The sequence below is a fragment of the Ursus arctos genome, unplaced genomic scaffold (genome assembly GCF_023065955.2).
Source record: "Ursus arctos isolate Adak ecotype North America unplaced genomic scaffold, UrsArc2.0 scaffold_11, whole genome shotgun sequence".
Classification (NCBI taxonomy): Eukaryota; Metazoa; Chordata; class Mammalia; order Carnivora; family Ursidae; genus Ursus; species Ursus arctos.
Window position 1 is genome coordinate 18831337 of NW_026622775.1, and position 24319 is coordinate 18855655.

Consider the following 24319-nt stretch of genomic DNA (forward strand, 5'->3'; position numbering starts at 1 on the left):
AGCATAAGTATTGAAAAACTTCAGTTATAAGTTAGATGTTATTAGAACTCATGAGAGTAGTTTGCATTGAGGTGAATAAAATTACAGATATCAGTGGGCTGAAGATTAATGTAAATACAGTGCAACAGGAACTATGATTAAGCAAGCTCCAAGTCTGACAACGGCACTCGGTCTTATGACCCAGAGATCATGACCTGAGCCAAAATCAAGAGTCGGAGGCTTAAGCGACTCAGCCACCAGGCACCCCAGAAGAGTGTACTTTAAAAAGAAGAAATAATGAATACTTGTAACATTACCCCCCAGTGTATGTGTAGACTGAAGGATGTGTATACTTCTGAAGGATACACAAGAAAATGCTCATACTTTTCTCTGGAGAGGAGAAATAGATGGTTAGCGGAACACAAGGATGCATTTTGTAACACTCTTCTGTAACTTTTGAATATGCACATATGAATGTCACCAATTAAAAATAAAACAGGGGGCGCCTGGGTGGCTCAGTCGTTAAGCGTCTGCCTTTGGCTCAGGGCGTGATCCCGGCATTCTGGGATCGAGCCCCACATCGGGCTCCTCTGCTAAGAGCCTGCTTCTTCCTCTCCCACTCCCCTTGCTTGTGTTCCCTCTCTCACTGGCTGTCTCTGTCAAATAAATAAATAAAATCTTTAAAAAAAAATAAAAATAAAAATAAAACAAAAATATTTGAGTTCATCAATCACTTTAAAAGTACTGGAATATAACTTTTATAAGGCATAACCTTCATCCTGGAGCTGCTCACAATTTATGGATATTTCAGATATACAAAAATAATTAAGTATCAATATACTAACCGCTACAATTAAGTTATATACAAGCTACTATAAGAATACACTACTGTCTACCTTTGTTTGCATCAAGGATTCACCAAAGGCTTCTCTAGAAATAATGTTTTGTTGGAGCTCATCTTCCTAGAATGATGGTAACTTTACTACCTTTTACCCGATTCCTGCCTAGTCTCACTTTAGTATTTTCAGAAAAAGTTCTGAACTTATTCAGCTGTGGGATTCTATCATGTTTATTGCTTATATCACCAATATGAATACTTGCTCCTCATTGATTAACTGCTTCATGGTCTACATCCAACATCTTTGATGAATTTCAGTCCTAAAAGTCAGGGATAGTAAATACAGGTGGAAAGGCCTGTCAGTGCCTAGAACAATGTTCTTCCAAAAGCTTACTAAATACTTTTTGGAAAAAAAAAAAAGTAAAATACTGCCTTTCTCATATTCTTTGAGGCACATTTGGTGATAGACTTTCTAGAAAAGCCTCTACTAAAATTTATAAATACAGAAAAACTATATTCACATCAAGCACTCACAAGAAATAATATTAATGAGAAAAATGCCTGTAGTGAATAATCACCAATTAATATCCTCCTGGGTAAAAATGTCACAATTTAAAAGAAGTTTTGTTCTGCAAACCAGGGGGTGATGTATTAGGGGCAAAAATCCATTTCAAATGTCATTGGCTACAAATTCGAAATAGTAGCTCAAACCATAAGAGTTTTTCTCTTAAGTTTTTCTATTATCAAATAATATCAGGCTATGTCCCATGAAAAATATTTTTGGAAAACCAAAATAATCCTTTAAGTATTAGATCCATGCTGATTTACAAACCGTCAATCCCTCTCCCCACCACATGTATCAAAATCTCACACAAAACTAATTAAAGAAAGAAAAGGGAATAGATTATTTATTACTTATATAGTTGATGTTAATAAATTTTGCCATATTATTTGCCCATACAATGGCACTTCAGGAGCTGTCTTCAAAATATGTAGGTGTTATGTATACGTTATATACATGCTATATTTCTAAGTTAACTAGCACCAACTGTAAACTAAAAAGCTAATGTTTACCCTTAATAGGTCACATGGGATTCTCATAACTTATGCCCTTACCTGGAAATCTATTCTCTAAAGACTAATTGAGAAGAAAGGAATTTCCATAAATTGAGGACTGATTGAATAAACCTAGCACTGTTTCCACCTCTTAACCATGAGAAGCCCATGTCTCCCAGGTCTTCCTTCATAATACTCCATATATCCCCCTTCTGGACCCCAACTCTCAGTCGTCTTCTATTCCTGAGCCTTCCACCATGAGGTGCCCACTTCCTCATCAGCAATGTCTTCCAGATCCTTGATCTTCCATCTGCATGCTCTTTTCCTCTACTGGTTCTAACAAACATCCGGAGGTTCCCTAAAGGAACTACAGCTTCCCCTGTTGCTTTTTTGAATGGTTTCTGTTTTCTACCACACACCCCCTCCTTTTCATTGCTGTGTTCAGACTATTTTCCTTTGCTTCTTCCTAAAACCCTTTAGTATAGGATCTCTTCTCATCAGACAATTCTGCATCAATACTTCTTACCTGTTCATCTTTTCCTCTAATTTCTTAAATACTTTAGCTCCTGATTCACAATAACTGTCTCCAAACTATTCCTCTATGATTACCAGTGATTTCAAAATCCTGCGCCAAGTGCTTCCAAATGGCTTTCCCCTTTCAGTTATCAACCTCAACTCTTCCAATGAAATCAACTTCTAGACTCCCTTGGCCAATCACTCACAAAGTATACCCTAGACCTTATCATTACCAGTAAGTGTATCCACTTCACAGCCACTATTTCCATCATCCATTCTCAAGTCACCATCTCCAGCCTTTCCAGCTCAGTGTCTTTAATACCTACCCTTCATTTCACAGGGAACGTTGAGCCTCTCACCCACTTCATATATTTACTTCCCTTTTTACTGACATTAAATGCTGTGGTTAATTTGATTATATCATATTTATACTCTTAACTCACTCTTTCTCAGTTCAAAATATTCTTATGGCAAAATAAAAGGCCTGATTAAATTCAAAATGCCATCTACTTTGTGCCTTCACCAATGCAGCTTAACATTTTTAAAGAGAAATAAAGATAATTCCTACTTCTCTCACTTTAAGGCATAATACATGTTCAGGTGGAGACACCAATGGTGCCTAGCATTCATTCTCATATTCTTGGTCAATCCACATGCTCTGTCTTTGACTATTTCGTACCTTGTCTTCACTCATCAAACCTCTAAAGCTTCCTCCTTCATCCTCAATCTCAGCTGATCACCTTGCTTTCTACTTCACTGATTAACAGAACCAAGCCAAGACAAAGTTCACAAATCCTCCTCTCACACCCACAACCTGTGAGCCTCTGCATCCAAATCTTAGGACTCCCCATGATTCATCCCTCTCACCTCTCGATGCCATTATTGTAGCAATTTTCCTTCTCTTCCTGAACACTGGGTAATTTCCTCTACTGAATCTTTTTTATCAAAATAAAAACGTCTTCATTTGAAGGAAAGCCTCTTTTACTTCCACTTTCTCCTTCTGCTACTGCCCCCTTTTCTTCTTTCTTTTGCAGTAAACCTCTTCAGCAGGCTATTCATCTACTCTCTAATTTATGTAATCCTATGAACCTATTCTTATAAAGCTTTCATCCACATTGATCCCTTGAAAGTGCTCAGTCCTCATTCTACTTAACAAAACAACAGGAGGTTTTGATTCAGTTGATTATTCCTTCCTGAAATGTTTTTTTCCACACGGGACATACTATATTCCAGCTTCATGCCCACATCACCTGCTGCTTCTTCTCAGTCTTTGTTGGATCCTTCTCACCTCCTTGGCCTTTGATCAGTGTCTTTAGGGATCAGTTCTTTCACTTCTTCTCTTTTTTATCTGAACTCCTGATCATTATCTCAATCTCATGGCTTTAAATGATGGCTGCTATGGACAGACAAGGGCAAAATGTATATGCCTAGTTTAGATCATGCCCCTAAACTCTGACTCCTATATTGAACTCCACCTAGATGCATAATAGTCATGTCAAAATTAAGATGTCATAAAATCAGCTCCTAGACTTTTCTCACTCTACTGGCTACTCCCAAGACTTCTCCATTTCAGTTAATGTCACTAATAAATATTAATGGTAAGAGAGTAAATGAAGAAAAACATGTTATAGGATAGGAAAAGTCAGAAGTCGTACCTTTGAAAAGTATAATATATAAAAATATATAAAAATATGTGAAATACTTGTGAAAAATATTACAAATGCACATAGATAGATATTATAGCATACACACACACACACACTCGAACACTCGAAAATACATACCCACAATATCCTTGAATTAAAAGTGATATCACAAAAGTAAAGAAGGCATTAAACTCTTAATAAGAACATATTAACAATAGCTTCTTCCAACAATTTTAAAATTTAGAAGAAGTGGCTATATAATTTTTAGAAAACCCAACTTATAGAAACTGATATAAATGAAATGAAAATTCTGAATAGTATAACTTTTAGCATTGATAAGAAAAACTTCCAGCTCAGAGGGCCACAAGGATAAATTCTGTCACACAGGGATCCTCCTGAAACATCCATCACTACTGAATACATGGTGACAGGGAAGTAACACAGCCATATGAGAAAACAAACCATAGTACTACCGGGTCATTTGCTTTTATTTCAAACGATTTTCATTGATTTCACCTCATTTAATTCTTTAGCAGATATACACTATTTTTTACCATAATGTAAGTTTCCTTTTTTGCATTATTGATATTCTCTGAAGGAAGAAGATTTTTGTAACTGAATGGTAGAAGTGTTTTACATTTCAAAATATGATGAATGAGCATGGACTTGGAACTTCATTTCTTTTATGGAGCTATTAAAAAAACAAGACAAATACCTCTTCTTGAATTAATGTGAACTATACCTATTGTGTGATAAAATTTTTCACATTTTATTTTAAAGATTTATTTATTTGAGAGAGAGAGAGAGAGAGACTAGAGAGAGTGGGGAGGAAGGGCAGAGGGAGAGGGAGAGAGAGTCTTAAGCAGATTCCATGCTGGGCATGGCACCTGAGGTGAGGCTCAATCTCATGACCCTGAGATCATACCTGAACCAAAACCAAGAGTTGGAGGCTTAACCAACTGTGCCACCCAGGAACCCCAAAACTTCACATTTTAAAATTATTTTGTGAGTATTCAATTGTGTGAATTGTATTTGATTTTCATTTGTGTGAATTTTAATTGGGCAAGGAGTTTTAGAAAATTTGGAGATGGAAAATATGTCAAGGTACATGATAAAATATGGCACATTTCTATTACCATATATATATATATATATATCTGGCAACAAAACATAATTCTCTATCTTTACTTCTCTTTTGCTACAATGATCCAAATGGTGATTGAACAGAAATCAAAAGAAGGCAAGTCTCTTGGTCAAGGGGAAAAAATTCTTCATACTTCCATGTGATGTTGACCCTATGTTATAATAACTTCAGTGAGAATATGTGGTCAAAAATGTGAAGTGCTGTTGCTATGACTAGGAGTCAGAAGTGATCTCCGTGTTACTACGACCTGTAATATTTCTCTTCCACCTTCAGAACTGAAATGTGATCACATCTGGCTCAGTCTATTGTCGAATTCCAGATGTTCACAGGGTTAGTTTGCTATCACCCTCTTAATCACCTTTTACTAAAGGAAGAAGTCAGAGATTGGTCACTTCAGGTGACTGCTGTCACCAAAGGTTAGTTTCTCATATAAGAAACTGGGTGTTTTTGAATGGTTGAAAGCTTTTCCCCTCTTTATATGGCATTAAAATCTTATGCAATGTCATTCATTCAAAGTTCTGACATTTGAAACAGCTTATACCACTCTGTTGGATTATATTTCATTCTTGAATCAGCTGTAGAAAATGTTATTTATATTCATTTTACAAGATAAAATTGCATGGGCCAAAAATCCATACCCCATCTGTTATAAACTACGCAGTATTCTTGGAGAATGGCTAAGAAGAAACTTATAATGTGATCTGGTCAAATAGGATGCCAAATGTCAAGTAAGGTGTGTGTGTGTGTGTGTGTGTGTGTGTGTGTGTGAGTTTAAAAGGAAAAATTTTGGTTATGCTTTAGATTTAATAATTTACTTAAAGTAGAAAAAGTGTTTAAATGAATAAATTACTATTCAAAATCCTGGACTCTGTTCTACAAGTATACTTAAACTACTGTTTGTAATCTAAGTATATGAAATGAAAATATATCACTAGCCTTATATTTCTTAAAAGATAGAGGGTTTAAAAAAAAGGTGGATGATATGAGAAGACTAAAAACTACTTTAGGAAAGCAAAATTTTATACTCACTGATTGTTATATTAGAAAACAACAGAAAAGGAAGTATTCAACTATGTGACCCAACAACAGATGGCCTGGAATGAGATTCGTCAGTTGTGGGCAGGAGTCTTTTAGGAAGGATTTCCATAGAAGTTGATGCTGAAAAAAAAGGCAGGAAAAATAATAGGATGGTAAAACGAGAATTTACAAATGATAGGGACTGAAAGTTAATAGAGATTAGTTTAAAGATCACTGGAATAAGATAAAAGTATTCTTCTTGAGGAAAAGATTTGATTTGACAGTAAATTACACCACTATAAGTCCTCAAACAAGAGTCTATAGGGTAAAAGTGGTCATTTGTGAAAAATGTATTTCAGGGGTGGGATGCAATATAGATTTGCAAGCATGAGAAGGACATTTAGAAGTTCAGTCTAGAAATTGTACAATTCTAATAACTAGAACCTGAATTCCTTGTATGATCAACTCGTGTTTGGGGAAAATATTTTGAAATCCTTTTGGAAGTTGTGTGAGTGAATTTTGGGAAATGGACTCCAAGGAAAAAAAAGGATACTTGCTACAAGCCTGGAGCCAGTCTGGAAAAATGGCTAAGACACTTTAGGACAAAAAGTATCTAACACAGATTCTTCTTGTTGCTTGTATTGTTGTGTTGCAAAATCTTTTATTCCTGAAAACTTTAGCAAGTTATGAAATGAAAGTATATGAAAATTTTTGGGGGGGCAGAGGATTTTTGTAGGGTTCATTTATTATCATCCAAGTAATATATGGGTATGGTGGCGAGATAATGTCTCAACTTGAACAGTTAAGCAAAAGTACAATGAAATGAAAAACATTTTGCAGACTGGTAGAAAATATTTGCTTTAAGAAGAGAAAAATGAATACCCATCATAAAAAAAGAATCACTACAAATTAATATTAAGAAGCATAAACTTGTAACAATGTGAAAAATGATATAAACAGGTCATTCATAGAAGAAAAAATTAAAATGACCAATAAATATGTGAAATGATATTTAGCTTTTCCAAAAATGTAATTTTTTATTGATTATATTAGGAAAAAATAAAGTATTACTGTATTTATCATTGTCAAAGATGAGATGAAGGGGACATATTGTACAGAATTGGCAGAAGTATAAATTAGTATGTCCTTTCTTACCACAATGTCATGGTTTTGATCATGATTAGATATAAAAAAATTCTGTTGAATTCAAAATCATAAATAAAAGGAGGAAATTATTACCAATTCCACAGAAATAAAAAGGATTATACAAGAGAACTAGGAAAAGGATATACCAATAAATTACACAACCTAGATGAAGTGGACAAATTTCTAGAAATATAAATCTGAAGACTGAATTATAAAAAAATAGAAAATCTGAATAAACCTATAACTAGTAAGAGATAAAACCAGTAATCAAAATCTTCCCACAAAGAAAGCCCTGGTTCTGAAGACTTCATTGATGAATTCTACCAAATATTTAGAGAACTAATACCAATCCTCCTCACACTTTTCCAAAATAATAACAAGAGGGGAACACTTTCTAACTCATTCTATAAGGCCTGTATTATCCTGATAAAAATGCCAGACAGTGACACTATAAGAAAATTATAGATCAGTATATTTTATGAACATTAATGCAAACATTTCTTTTTTTTTAATGCAAACATTTCAACACGATACTGACAAACCGAATTAAATGGCATATTAAAAATATTATACATCATGACCAAGTGAGATTTATTCTGGGATATAAGAATGGTTCAACATATAAATATCAATCAATTTAATATATCACATTAACAGAATGGAGGAAAAAGACCATATGATAATCTCAATTGTTACAGAAAAAGCATTTGACAAAATTCAAGAACCTTTCATGAAAAAACATTTGATAAACTTTTAGTAGAAGGTAACTAGCTCAACATGATAAAAACAATACATGAAAAACCCACAGTGAATATTATACTTAATGGGGAAAGACTGAAAAAAATTTTTTTTCTAAAATCAGAAAAAAAGCAGATACCTGCCTTTTCCACTTCTATTCAACATAATACTGGAAGTTCTATCTGGAGCAATTAGGCAATAAAAAGATATAAAGGCCTAGAAATTAAAAAAGAAGAAGTAAATTATATCTACTTGCAGATGATATGATCTGATATGTAGAAACCTCCAAAGATTCCACAAAAAAATAATTAAAATTAATAAAAGAATACAATAAAGAAGCTGGAAATAAAGTCAACACACTAAAATCAGCTGTGTTTCTATGCATTAACAATAAGCAATCTGAAAATAAAATTAAGAAAACAATTTCATTGTTAAATCATTGTATTGTACACCTGAAACTAATATACCACTGTACATTAATTATACTGGAATTAAAAAATAAAAGAAAAACTAAAGAAGAAAACAATTCCATTTACAATAGAATCAAAACAAAATGCTTAGAAATTAACTAGTGAGGTGAGAGATTTGTAAAATAAAAACTAGAAAATATTGCTGAAAGAAATCTTAAAAGACACAAATAAATAGAAACACATCCTATGGTTATGAATAGAAAGACTCACTATTAAGATATCGATATTACCCAGTGATCCACAGATTAAATCCAATATCTATCAAAATCCTTATATTTTTATAAAGAAATAGAAAAATCCTTGCTAAAATTTGTATGGAACCTCAAGTAATGCTGAATAGCCAAAACAATCCTGAAAAAGAATAAAGTAGGAACACTCATGTTTCTGACTTCAAAACTTACTAGAAAGCTACAGTAATCAAAAGAATGAGGTAGTGTCATAAAGTCAGACATTTGGATCCACGGAATAGAATAGAGAGCCCAGACACAAACTCTCAGATATATGGTAAAATTATTTTTGAAAGGGGGCCAAGACCAGTCAATGAAAAGGACATTCTTTTCAACAAATGGTGCTGGGAAAACTGCATATCCATATGCAAAAGAATGAAACTGGACTCTTACCTATCACCATATACAAAAAAAAATAATTCAAAATGGATCAGAGACTTAAATGTAATACCTAATACCGTAAAAATAACCTAAAACTACAAGACTCTTAGAGGAAAACATAGGGCAAAAACTTTACTACATTTCATTTGGCAATGATTTCTTGGATATAACACCAAAGGAATAAAAAAAACCAAACAAACACACACACACAACAAAATAAAAAAGAATAGACAGTTGGCCTTCATGAAAATTTTAATAAAGACACACCAAAAGACACTATCAGAGTACAAAGGGACCCCACAGTGTAGAAAAATATTTGCAAATGATATACCCAATAAGGTATTGACATCTTGAATATATAAAGAATTTTCAAAATTCAAAAATAATAATAACAATAACAGAAAACAATCCAATTCCAAAATAGGCAAAGGACTTAAATGGATATTTCTCAGAAGATATGTAAAGAGCCAATAAGCACAAGAAACATGACTAAACATTAGGGAAATACAAATTAAAACTACAAGATATCATTTCATACCCATTAAGATGACTACTATTAAAAAAATAGAAAATAAAAAATGTTGTCAGGGATGTGGAGAAATTGGACCCCTTTTAGAATTCTTTGTGCAGAATGTAAAAATGGTGCAGCCCCTATGGAAAATATGGCAGTTCCTCAAAAAAATTAAAAATGGAATTACTATATGATCCAGAAATTTGTTTGGGGTATATGCCCCCAAAGATTGAAATCCAGATTTAAAGTTATATTTGTTCACCAATGATCATAGCAGCATTATTCATAATAGCTAAAATGTGGAAGAAATGCAAATACCCACTGATGGATGAACAGATAAGCAAAATACAATATATATACATACAACAGAATATTATTCAGTCTTAAAACAAAAGGGAATTCTGGCATATGCTACAACATGGATGAACTTTATGGTTTCATTGATGAGGACATTATGCTAAGTGAAATAAGCCAATCACAAAAAGAGAAGTATTGTATGAATCCACTTATATGAGGTACTTAGAGTAGTCAAAATCATAGCAACAGAACATAGAATGGTAGTTTCCTTCTACTGCATTAGGGGTGATGGGGATTATCCTTTAATGGGTGTAGAGTTTCAGTTTTGCAAGATGAAAAGACTTCTGGAGATGAATGGTGGTGATGGTTGCAAACAACATGAATGGGATTAATTCCATTAAAGCCCACACTTAAAAATAGCTAAGATGATAAATTTTATGTTCTATTTTACCACAATTTTAAAAAAAGAAACATGTTGCAGAACAGAATGTAAATATGATGTGTTACAGACATAGCTTACTCATCTATTTAATTCTTGATGGTCATTTGGAATGTTTCAGATGGAGACAATTACGATCAAATCTGCTCTGAATAATTTTATATAGACTTCTTAGAGTACACATCTAAGAATATCTTCAGGGTATATATGTTGATTTGTTGAGTGGGATTTCTTGATTTAATTGTATGCATATCCTAAACTTTAACAGATATGGCCAAATTTTTCCAAAGATGTGGCACCAATGTATGGTTGACAGACTTTGTTACTGCCCTATGACTCCTGCCTCTTGTATGGAACCTCAAGTAATGCTTTTCCACCAATTGTTAAGGCAAAAACTTAACATCGAAATTGAAAAGTTATGTAGCTTATACTACCATGAAAAGAAAATGCATTTATTACAGTCATTCATTTTCATATTCTTTTATTGCATCTTAAATATTTTATTTGGCTTAGATGGCTTATACCCAGCTAAGCCATGTCTGAACTCCTAACCCACAGACACTGTGAGATAGTATATGTGTGTTGTTGCAAGCCACTTGGTTTGCGGTTATTTGTTACATAGCAATTGATAACTAAGACACATGTATACTCCCACAAGTTGTGTATGAGATTATCTAAATTCCACGTCCTCTCCAACATTTGGCATAGTTACATTTTTATTCCATTATTTTATTTTTTGGATTGCTGTGTAATAATTTTAATGCATCTATATTTAATTTCTAAAATTATTAACTAATCTGAGCACCTTTGCATATGTTTATTAACCATTTGAATTTTCCTTTTTTAAAAAACTGAAGTGCTTGGATCATTTATGTTGAGCTATTTGTCTATTTGCTACTTAGTCACTGAAGTTCTTTATAATGTTATTACTGTCTCTTGTTAGAGACATGTGATTCAAGCACTGCATCCTATCTGGGAACTTGTCTTTTCACACTATGGTGCTTTTGATGAAGGAAGGTTTAAATTTAATGATTTTGCATTTATTAACCATTTTCTTTATGGTGAATTATTTTGTCAAGGAAATAATTCCTTGAGGTCAGGAAGATTCTCTGTAAGTGCATTTTAACCATAAATATTTTAGTTTCCCTCCACTCCTATTTATCAGTATGCATTAATCATGTCCCCATGTAATGTTTGTGAGAAAAGGCATAATAAAATATTTAAGATGCAATAAAAGAATATGAAAATGAATGACTGTAATAAATGCATTTTCTTTTCATGGTAGTATAAGCTACATAACTTTTCAATTTCGATGTTAAGTTTTTGCCTTAACAATTGGTGGAAAAGCAGCCCTTTGTGTACATACCAGAGAGATAATTTGTATGACTGTACCACTCAATTTTTAATGCAAAAAATTAATAAAATATTTTCTTAATTCAACATTTATGCTGAATTATAAAACAATTAAAAGACTATTTTATTCTTAACGACAAATGACATAAATTTAAAGAATCAGTCAAAATTTATAAATAAGGACAACTAAATTGAATTTCTCAGATATTACTGCTAATATATGAAAAAGTACTACAGCACAGTATGTATCAGGAACTGCAAAATGTCTGAAATTCTATCCCACCTGCAAGCTAACAGGCAAGTAGTTTTTCATGCTGTTATGGATGTTGACAGAAAACATGAGACTCCTAGAAAAGAGACAAAGGACATTATTACTTATGTCAATAACAGTAGTTAGTATATACACACTGTCTTGTGCCAGCTCCTTGAGCTCAAATCCCACAAGATGGTATGAAGAAGGCTAAGTAACCACTGTACGCAAAATACGTCACATTACATGAGAGGAACAATGAGCTTAAAGAACTTGAATCTTATATAATGAGATACAAACATGACTGCACCTTTGCTTTGAGGGAGATTCTAGTTCTATTTTCCAAGGCTGTACCAACATCCTTGAAAAGGTAGTTCAAAGGCTATCAGGGGCACCTGGGTGGCTCAGTCAGTTAAGCATCCAACTCTAGGCTTTGGCTCAGATCATGATATTATGGGTCATGGGATCAAGCCCCCACATGGGGCTCCGCACTCAGCAGGGAGCCTGCTTGAAAATTCTCTCCCTCTGCCCCTCCCCCAAGCTCTTCTCTCCACCCTTCGCCCAAAGAAATGAATAAGCCTTTTAAGAAAGGGACAAAAGCAATCAATGTCTCTGTTCATCAGAGGTGCAGAAATATGACACCCCTAGAACACTGTCTCCCAATACTTTATAGCATGGAAGCTCTCTCACTCGCCAATTTGGTGAGCTTGGACAATTTTTATGAGCCTAAGACTGGGTCATCATCTCTAATCTAGTGATAATGCCAGCCTCATGGAGTATTTGTGAGGGTTATACGTAGTACGGTATCTACATAAACTTGGCAAAAGAGTGTGGAGCACAGTGGGAGCACAACAAAGTTTACCCAGTATTATTACGAGGCCTAGAAAAGCAGCTAATCCTTCTGTATGATGTGAGATATTTAGGCTCAGCCTCCACAGCCTAAATTTGAAGGTAACTCAGATGCCAATCCAGGCCATCCTCAAATATCAACAATTGCCAAAAGCAGATTACTAAACGAGTAGCTCGGAAGGGGACAAATGGAAATGTGGGAAAAACGAACCATACTCCAGAGCATTAAAAGAAGACACTAGATACCAATTGACTCAATATGCATGATTACACCTGAAAGAATGAAAAGGCTAGACGAAGAAAAGATGAATAAATGGTAGGTGAGTGGGTACGTATAGATACCTGAGAAATTGCCACATAATAGCAGATCATCAGAAAGTGATGAATGGAATGCTAGCTACTAGAAAATCAAGGAGAGATTTAGGATTTATCTTTCACAATAAATGTCTTCTCTGGCTTCTCTCATTTGTATAGTTTGGCCCTCTTTATTAGGGCATCAGTAGTTTTTGCCCTGGGTGAAATTTCACTAGGCAGTTCAATTTTCACTTTCTGCTGTGGGAAGAAATGTCTAGGAGGCCTCAGGCTGTCTATGTACTTCTCCAGAGCGAAAGTGGTGTGGGTACCTAAAGTCTCTTGTCTCTAAAATATTCTCAGGAGCAGAGAGCTGGTATCTTATAATTACATTTTAATTTTAGCAGGTGTAATCTGATCTTCGTATCAGTGAACTGCAGTTTTTCTCCAGCATCGGTAAGGAAACTCTAAGTGAACTTGTAATGTACTTCAATCATTTCACTGTGTAATGGTCTGACTTCACATCTCTCTCTAAGTGTTTCGGTATTTTAGCTTTTCCTTGGTATAATTGCAGGCTTGAGCAGAGAACCTACAATTAGTAATTGTATTCTTAAATATAGATTTCAATTAAAGTCCCAATTATATTCCAAGAAATAAACTTATTTCACATGTGTTAGCTCATATAAGTAAACCTTTTTGTAAAAATAATTTTATTTTACAGCTTAGGAAACCAGAATCCATAGATGAATGAGTGAAACAGCTGTAAATCACATTGGTAAAGCAGAATCTCAAAGCTACGATAGCCTGACTGCAAAGCTCAGGATCTTATCTAAATGGTGTATGTGGTTGCTCACAACTGACTAGTCGATGACACTGCAGTAGTCAGTCTTTGGCTAAATACTGAGAAGTCGGCAACTTCGGAGAGAAGCCTGCTCACAGTGCTAACCAACACAACAGCAGATTTAGTGTAGGGACAGTCACACATCCTGAGCCACTCCCCACCTCTGCGTTTTCGGTGGTGGCAGCCTCCTGAGCCTTCCTATTGACTTCCTAGATGCCTAGTCTCCAATTCTTCATTTCTTAGAGATTTGCTCATTCTTGGAAAGAGCAGTATTCTGGGATTGCCGCATTTGGCAATTTCTGTCTTTGGTCTCTTCTAACATGAAACTGTTTTCAACTTTTAAGAAAAAGGTTACTGTGTGCAGCTCATTTTATAGATATAGATACAGATATATAGATATTTGCAACTTACATATACATGCACTAGTCTTCCCCCACATCGTCACGCACACAGTCAGCTGAATTGTCAGAAGCTTTCAACCTTGAAACCATATCACTCCTTAAAGTTAGGCCACAGATACAGAGGTTTATACTTCTTACTTGCATGTTTGGTTTCCTCAGGAAGTACCCTGAACTTCACGAGAGTATATCCTGTTTTTTATACTTTCTTTATAGCCTCCAAAGCCCTTACACAGTTTGTCTAAATGAAGACATTAAACACACTTTATATTATTATATATTATATTATATTATATTATATTATATTATATTATATTATATTATATTATATTATAAGAAAAGTATCTTAATATATCTGAGCCTGACCACAAAATAACAAATAAAACATGAAATGCTGTTACTGAACCTCACTATTGACAAGAAAGAGCTAAAGAAATGAGAAATATGAAAAAAGGCAGAAGTTTTGCTCTTTTAGATTTTTTCTCCTGTGTTCCATACAGCTCCTCATATCATAGGCCCATTCATCTGGTAAGAAGTTTTAAATCCCTGCTAAACAGGACCATGCTTCTTGTTAGAATTATGATTGGGCTTCATGGATATAAAATATGCTATGGAACAAATACTGTGGTTTGAAAAAAAATAGTAGAGAAGATTGCTTTTATTCAAGTAATATTAAATCTCCTTCTAACTAACTTTATAGACATAGTGTGTTAAACTGAAGTTTATTGTTTTAAATTTAGCATGTAGGAGGGGGAAAAGATGTGTAAAAGTAATGACATAAATGACAATTTACTCAAAGGAAAATTTAATTACATGAGGTACTCAAAGACCGGAGTAACGGAGATCAGAAAAGTACTCATAAAATTCTCATGAAGATTTGTGGTGCTTTGCCTCATGACGTTTACATAAAACATTATTTTCGTATATCCACAAATGCTCAACCCAGTACTCTTCATGCCATTTCCCATTGCTCTATTCCTGTGAAAATTGGATATAATCAACATTCCTATTAAACTGACTCGAGTTTTTGTTCAAATTCGCCACTCTTCTTAAATTAACGTATAGAAAATTTGGCTTTTTAAACTTTTATTATTTCAGTTAATTCATTTTGCAGAATTAAGGGTGAGCATAATTTGAAATGAGATAAATTATAGATGATACTGTTTTCAAAACGAGAACTGGGCTAGAAAGCTCTAAAAATTCTTTGCTTTGGTATCCGGGCCTTCAGTCTATGTTGGCCGTGCACTAAGCAGACATGCATGTGAAGGGGTCATCTTCTGTGTAGCACACAGACTGCCATCACCGTAAAGAACTGGCCCATGTCTGAGAACTGTGTTCATTGTGTCGTAAAAAGTAATCTTACTGTTAAAAGTGAACAGGTTTTAAAATCTTAAGGATTCCGAACTGTTCATAGGTTTAATTATGGCACTTCATATAGGCTATAATTAGCAGAGAGCACTAAATTAATAGAAAAACTTCTACCCAAATGCCTAGTTTTACATTGTAAACCATTTAGCAGTTACGGTAGAGCCCATTTAAAGGCAGTTTTAAATGACCTATGGCTGGTTTCCAAAGTAAATAAATTAAAATTGGGCTGTTAGAGAATGTTAAGAGTTAAAAACAATTTTAATGAAAAGCAGTGGTGGACTCAGTACTACTCAGGTTTTCCTGGTTTGTTTTTTAACTTTCTTTAGTGAACTTCAAAGTGACAATACTTCAGAAACAATCCGAAGACTAGAAACTGAGACACTAGAAACTGTACACTTTTAGAAACACTAAATTTTGGAGGTAATTTCATTCACATTTAGCTATCCCTTTACATTCATAGAGCTTTTGAAAAAATCAAAACCCATCTGTAATATGATTGGGAGCACAAATGGCAATAAAGAACTTGTAGCTTCTTTATTTCTTTTTACTGCCTTTGGTTTCTTGTTTTGTTTTGTTTTGACTGACATTCCTGTTGTTGAAGTCTAAATGACAGCAACATTCTGTTTTCTTGATTGATAAGAAATTGTTGAACAAATTATAGCATCCAGTGAGTCAATATTAACCAAAAGCCCTTAGAGCTTTAGAGGTTCTTGTTTCCCCCCACTCTGAGACAGAGTACGTTTGAACCCAGCAGTAGTGTTCCCTTCACAAAACTTGTGCCAGCTAAAATATTGCATGTTACCTCAATTCAGTACTTTTAATTATTCCTAATTCCCAAGAAAGATGTTTTAATTGCAGATGCTAGAGCGTCTTTCATTGTATGGAAAATCAAACGGTAGCCTAATTTGCTGCCATGAGCATTCAAGTGTCATAAAGAAATGTGTCTCGAAGAAAATATGAAGCACAAATCAATGTTTGAACAACTCTCTGTAGAATATAAATTACTTCTTCAAAAGTTTGCTTCTCTATAATTGCTAGCTAATTTAAAAAAACAAATTAATAACATTGATTGAAGCCCTAAATGAATCACATCAAAACACCAAATAAATCACTTTTACTATTAAAAAACAAATTAATTACATTTTTCCTATAATTTTAATTGAATTTATAATAACTACCATGAATATTTATTGACCAGAGAGCATTGTTCTGAAATTGTGTATAATCATAATATTTTCAGTTTTTGATTATTATTATCTAATAATAATGTAAATGATACCATTTTTAACAAATAGAAACAATATTTTATATTATAAATTAAAGCCAGTCTAGATTCAGGCATTATTATGTTAATTATTGAATATTCAATCTTGTCTCTTACTTATTTTATTGGGTCATAGAAAATTATGGTAGTTTACCTGATACAGTTTTAAAGCAATGTCTTAATCAAACATTGCTCACTTTTGAATGTGGGACCGGGGGTGAGAAATCTTTGTTCAGAAACAGATGAATGACCTCATTTAAACTCTCACCAAATGTTTTTGGCTCTGCATTTCTTCATTAGATCCAGATGTTACAGTATTAACTGCCTGTAGCCATTTACACTAATAATCCACAAATTGACATTTTTGCTAATATTATAGCAAGCTAAGGTTTTTCTTTGTCACTTTTACTTAAAATGGTAGGAGGGATGGATAATGATGGGAATTCTCAGTCCCCATAGTAGCCTATTTTCAAACCTCCCTCTTTGAATGTTACCGTCCATCAGGAAATAATGGGCAAGATGCTGTTCCTTCAAAACTCCGTTGAGTAACAGTCATGTGATTTTAAATAAAAAACAAAGGACATATTTTACTTATGTATGCAACTGATCAACATAAGAGCAAATGCTCAACAATTTAATACTTAATCACAAGACTAAACAAAGATTACATTATAATACAGAACATTATTCCTAAATTAAATATATTCATATATATTTCCATATGTATGTTTATAAGAGGAATATGTGGTATGACTTCTTACACGAGACTGAGGTTACTGTACTCACTATGTTAGTATTGCTATTTAGATGATATTGGATGGAAACAGTACTCATTTATCAAAATCAGTAGTGTCTTATATTTTAGTACATGCTTTTAAAAAATGACAGCCACCTGTGGTCTCTACCATAATCTTTCTAAATCAGAACCTACAATTTTTCTGAGACCTGCTGTTTCTATGGAGACTGTAATTCGCTAAGATATTTTCCGATCTCCTCTTAGTCTTGGTGGTATTTATTTTTCTCCATTTTTGTTCCATTTTAATGACTGACATTTTTTACTTTCTGGTTAGCTTATTTTTTTTGGAAGTTTGACGCCAACTGTTTCCCATCTATTTTTTACCCTAGTCAGAATGGCACCGGTAATAAAGGGGCCTTCATAGAACTTTTGCCTTAAGTAAAAGATATTAATTTTGATGTTTATTTCTCCTTGATGACACCTTTCTTTAGAAATTCCATAATGTTTACCTCAATAATCTATCTACACTATAATGAAAAATATCATTATATATAATAGAGATATTTGATATTTATGTCTGGTTAGTCTCTGTAGCACAGCAGTTATATTTTGTTAAAACAGAATGTCTAAATTACTGAGAAAGTTAAAATTAACAGACAAAAAATTAACAGCGACTACGTAACAATAACGCATTACATGAAGACAGGTTTTAATAAGTTAATGTACTCAGTTTTTCACCTGTTCTTCAACATAAATGGGTTCAGACATTATAAGAGAAAGAGAGAAGTATATGATTTGGCATTGTCTTCATGCTGTTTGCAATCTTATTACTTATAAAAAAATCACTAACAATTTTAGACAGTGTATGAAAAGTATAAGGTAACAACAAGTTTTCTGAGATTCATAACGGAGAAGATTACCATGTCCTAGAGTCAAAGAAGATTCTATAATTTCTTTAAATCCTGACTTGAGTAATATTTTGGAGAACAAAATTAGAATAGTTCAAAGATGACAAATTTTCTTAAGAAAACATAAGGAAAGATACAGCATAAGAAGTACTGGTGCAAATATATTCTCCAAAATTTTGCTCATTGTATTGGCTGGAAACTACTGAAGTAAAAAGAATGGTGCAAATGGAAATTATTGTTAGAAATAAAATGACTCTTTCCAACCACACATTTCTATTATAAAGGCTAACATTTATCAAAGACTTACTATATATGTTAGGTACTATTCTAAGCATGTCATGCATTAACTGAATTAATAGGCACAATACTATATGAGGAAGGGATTATTTATATCCCCATTTTACAGTTGAGGAATCTGAGCCATAAAAAGTCTAAATAACTTGCCATAAACAACCCAGATAATTTTCTCCTAGAAATGCTGACTCTGAAGCCCATACTCTTATCTATGCTACAGTTGCTCTATAGCCCTACTTCACACCTCCCACTGACAGAATATTTTGGCTGGCTAGAATGAAATTACAAGTTTCTTATGTGAGGTTACAATGGGAGTGAGGGCTGATATTCCAATTTCCTTCTCTGTGTTTTGTTTATTCCATGTTCATTTTACAGAAAGCTGCGTTTCTCAGTCTCACATTCTAAACTGTCTACCAAACTTGCGATTTAACTTACTTCCTAGTTGGTATTCTTACCTGGATTTCCTTTCGGCCTACAACTAGTTAATCTTAAAATGTTGAAAATCAGAATTATAAGTTTGACCCTCATTATGACTTTTCTTTGACTTCCACTTAGCAGCAGTATTCTCCCATACGCTATCCTCATAGACACCAGATCCTCAGAATTGTTCTTAATTCTCACTTTTCCTTCACTTACTTCTGCTAATCTATCTTCAAACCCTGAAGAAGCCTTTTCAGTTCCAATGCCAATGTAATCAGCCCAGTTAGGACTAAAACATTTTTGTGCCTAGACTGTTACAATAGAATTGCGATAGGTTTCCTTACATTAAGCTTCTCTCTACGCTAATTGGTATGACATAATACTTCCACATTATTTTTAGAATCCATGTATTTTCCTGCTCAAAACTCTTTCACACGTCCCCAAAGTCAAGTGATTAAATTTTGGACCCCAAAGGCAAGTTTACCCCGAAGCTACTAAAAATTACACATCAGCGTCCTTCAAACCCAAGATATCCCTATGAGGCTCTGCATCCAGCTTCATATGTGTAATTTTGCATTATATTATATTTAAAGAAGGGTTGCCAAATTGAATAAGTTTCAGGAATTAAATAAACCCTGGATCTACCCCAGGCTGGGTTTCATGATTAACATTCAAAGTCACATGATTGTAGAGCTATTTGATTAACTGAAATTCAAATATGGTTGCTTGGCTAGAAGAATGTGTGAGAGAAAAACAACAGCTTACATTGCATGGGAGGTCTTTAGAGGTTCCTCACAGTAGGCATGAGAGAAAGGATCTAAATCTGTCCTTTTTGCAGTCTCATCCCTCTACACTCAGTGTGAAACAGTTCAACCTATGATACTCAATGTATTATGGTTTAGCCTATGGAAATAACAAGGGGATACTTTTGTGATTACTGACAAAGAAGCAAAATACATTATTCATGGGACCAAATGTAAGGAATTGTGCATCTTTAAGTACTACTGAATAGAAAATTGAGGGTCAACAGAAAAATGTAAAAACTAGCAAGATCACCCTTATGAGAAAAAGGCATTCAGAAATCTGTTTATATCTTCCATACTGGAAAAATCTTGAATGTTTTAATTTCTGAATTCTATACCTATGGCTAAAACAAAGATTTCCAAGTAGAATTCTGACCATACACAAATTTTGTCTGATCTCCTGTGGGATTTGATGAGAGATTTCTGCACTGTAAGATTTATTTTCATTCTTTTTTGTTTTGCTTTGTTTTGTTTCTTTTTAAAGATTTATTTATTTATTTAATAGAGAGAGAGAGAGAGAGAGAGAGAGCGCAGGGGGAGGGACAGAGGGAGAGAATCTTCAAGCCAACTCCCTGCTGAGCACAGAGCCCACTCAGGGCTTGATCTTGCCACCCATGAGATCATGACCAGAGCTGAAACCAAAAATTGAATGCTCAACTGACTGACTCACTTAGGCACCCCCATTCTTGTTTTTGATGCTCAATATCCAAGAGGGACTAGGAAACTAAAGCTAACTATCCAAGAAACTTAACAGAAGGCTGTTTAAATACTCTCTTTGAAATCCCCTCTATGACTAGATCTCCTAGTTTCTTCGTTCACACCAGTTCCTGACAATGATATCTCCCCTGAACACTAAAATGTTGGCATAAAATTCATGAGTATTTGCCTTCCCCTTCCTATCACGTAACTCTCAAATGTCTGCCATAAAATGTATTTTGGATTCCCTTTTTCCTATGTCTTATCAGTAGAAAATATTTGAACTATAGAAACACATGCAACTCATGGGGTCAACTTTTAAACATGGCCTCAAGGGAAAGTGCAAGTTATCACATGCTCATTACCTAGAATTTGTTTACCCTATATTTAGTTAGTATAATTTGGCAAATTCTCAGGTATTTTGGTTTCTTTCAATAAATATTGTGCATTGTTGATGCCATGCTCATGTCCTCTCAAAGCTTACCATCCCATTGTATTCTAGTAGCATCTTACTAAAAATACCTGCAAGTCTTCACCCTAGGACTTTCTGTTGGCTAATGGGTGATGAATAGGGGAAGTCAGAAATTATTAAGAAGTTAACGGCTCTGAAGCAGCTTCCAGCCAATGAGAATGTGAGTTGAAAGATAAACTGCCCAACTTTCCCACTATTTCAGAACAAATACATGCATTTCAAAACCAAAGAAAGACTTCTGAGTGAAGACATTTTACTGCTAAGCAAGGAATCCCATTTGTGGTACACTAAATAATGAACCCAAAGATGTTCACATCCTAATCCACAGAAGCTGTGAATATTACCTTATATGTCAAAAAGGATTTTACAGAAGTGATAAGCTCACTGATATCGAGATAAGGAGATTATCCTGGATCATTTGAGTAGGCCCAGTGTCATCACAAGAGTCTTGAAAAGAGGACCCAGAAGAGCCTGACTTGGAGGAAAAGGTGATGTGATGATAAAAACAGTCTGGAGTAGTGCATTCTGAAAGGGGAGAAAAGGGCCACAAGTCAAGGGATACAGATGGACTAGCCAGGGTTCTCCAGAGAAGCAGAACAAATAGGCTATACATAAATACAAAGACATTTACTATAAAGGATTGGTTTATGCAATTAGAGTCTGAGAAGTTCCACGATCTGCTGTTTGTAAGCTGGCGACACAGAAAGCTAGTGATATAGTTCCAGTCCAGTCTGAAGGCCTGAAAACCAGGGAAATCAACTGGTGTGAGTCCTAGGCTGAGTCCTCAGGTCCAAGAACCAGGAGCACTAATGTCCGAGGGCAGGAGAATATGGGTGTCCCAGCTTAAACACAGAGAGCAAATTTGCCCTTCGTCTGCCTTGTTCTATTCATGCCCTCAATGATTGCATTATGCCCACCCACATTGGTGAGGGCAGTTTTCTTTACTCAGGCTACTGACTCAAATGCTAATTTCTTCAGGAAACATCCTCACAGACAGACTCAGAAATACTGTTTTACAAGCTATCCAGGAATCTCATTGGCCAGTCAGGTTGACACATAAGATTAGCCATCACAGGGGGCCGCTAGAAACTGAAAAGGTAAAGAAAAGAGATTCTCCCCTCCCATCCTCCATAAGACCCAGTACTACTGACACCTTGAAACTGTGCAGTAACACTAATTTTGGACTTCTAATTTTGGGAATTATAAGAGGCTAAATTTGTGTTGGTTGAAGCTATGAAATGTATGATAATTTGTCACAGCAGAAAGAGGAAACTAATACATCCTCCAACTACAGAGTCCAGATAGGTTCTTGAGGATGAAGTTCATAGGAGGAAGGAAGAAGTAAGTCTTTGAATATGTTGATTAGGTGTCAATATCTGGGTATCCTGATTAAATAAGGACTAGATTATCTGGCGGGGGACTGCTATGCAGGTGTGCTGTGCCCTGGGAGATTCGGCTGCCTCTGCTGCACACAAGGTCCCTGCCTCAGAGTTGCAATGCTCAGAGGAGGCGAACTGTCTACAGTAAGACTTCTCATCTTCCTTAGCTGAGAAGACGTAACTCTCAGGTATGTTCTACATTTTCTCCCAGAGTTGCTGAAAACAATAATCTGCTCAATACTACAATACTTATTGGCTTCTCTCCCTTCCCTTTACTTTCTCACTCTTAAACTAGTGTTTCCTGGGTTCACTTCACAAATGTAACACTTCTATTCAAATCCTTGTCTTTAGGTCTACTTTTGGGAAATACACTCTAAGATACCATAATATATCATAATTTAAAAATATTAATGTTAACTAGATATTCTGTCAGTCATAGCTGTTAGTTTCTAGTAAGATAAACCAACTCTGGCTGATTGAGTTAGAAAAGGAATTTATTTATTGGCGCTCCTGGGTGGCTCATTTGGTTAAGCTCCGAACTCTTGATTTCAGCTCAGGTCATGATCTCAGGGTTGTGAGATTGAGCCGGCACTGAGCTCGGCACTGGTCATGGAGCCTGCTTAAGATTCTCTTTCCCTCCACCTCTGCTCACCCCCAACCCTTCTCCCTCTCAAAAAAAGAAAAGGAATTCATTATATAGATACAAAGTAGCTGACAGAATCTGCGGTAGAACTAGGAAGAAAGATTTCAAGTAAACACACATGAATAATTCCCCCAAGCTAAGCTATCAAATGTATCTAGCGACAGAACTACCGAAACTGCCACTAGGCACTAGTTTAACTACTTTACTCTTGCCCTAGAATTTAATTGAACTCTAGTTACTAATGTTGCCGATCTGCCTGCCATTTCTGTAAAGGACATAATCTTACTCAAAACCTCTTCAATCTACCCAAGAGGAAAAAATGTTCTGCTTCCTGCTTCCTGTGTCAGTAACTCCTGAGTCTAGTATGAAGTGCGTGCATCTGACTTGGCAGGACATAGATAACATGTCTACTTTCTGGCTGCAAGGGAGACTGTGAAATTGAGTGTCTGGAATTCTCAACTTTTTCATAGTAAGAGGCAATTTCTACCTCCCACCAAAATTCGTAAGATGGAGAATTCCTCAACTATGAAGAGGGTCCTGATACCATTTGACCAGAAGGTATATCAATTGTTAACTACAGTGGGGATTACTATTTTGAAAATGCATATGACAATTTCTGTCACTCTCAAAATTGTACAATTCTCTGAAGCCAAACTCAGAGAGTTACCAGAAACAACAGAAATTTTAATCATTTATTTGACCTGGTTAGGGCTGCTCTATCTCCATAAAAATAAATAACTCCAACTTAATATGGCAGAGTTGGTGGTCCTAACATGTTCCCTACTAATGTCTCCTGAATCTATAAAGTTAATCCAAGAAAAACTTTCAGAGGGAATTGGGTTAGGTTCACTTAATCCTTACCCTTGCACATACATAAACTTTAATTATCTGACCATTAAGCTGAATGCCATAGTTTGATTAATATACGAATTCCTAGTTTGTTAAAAGG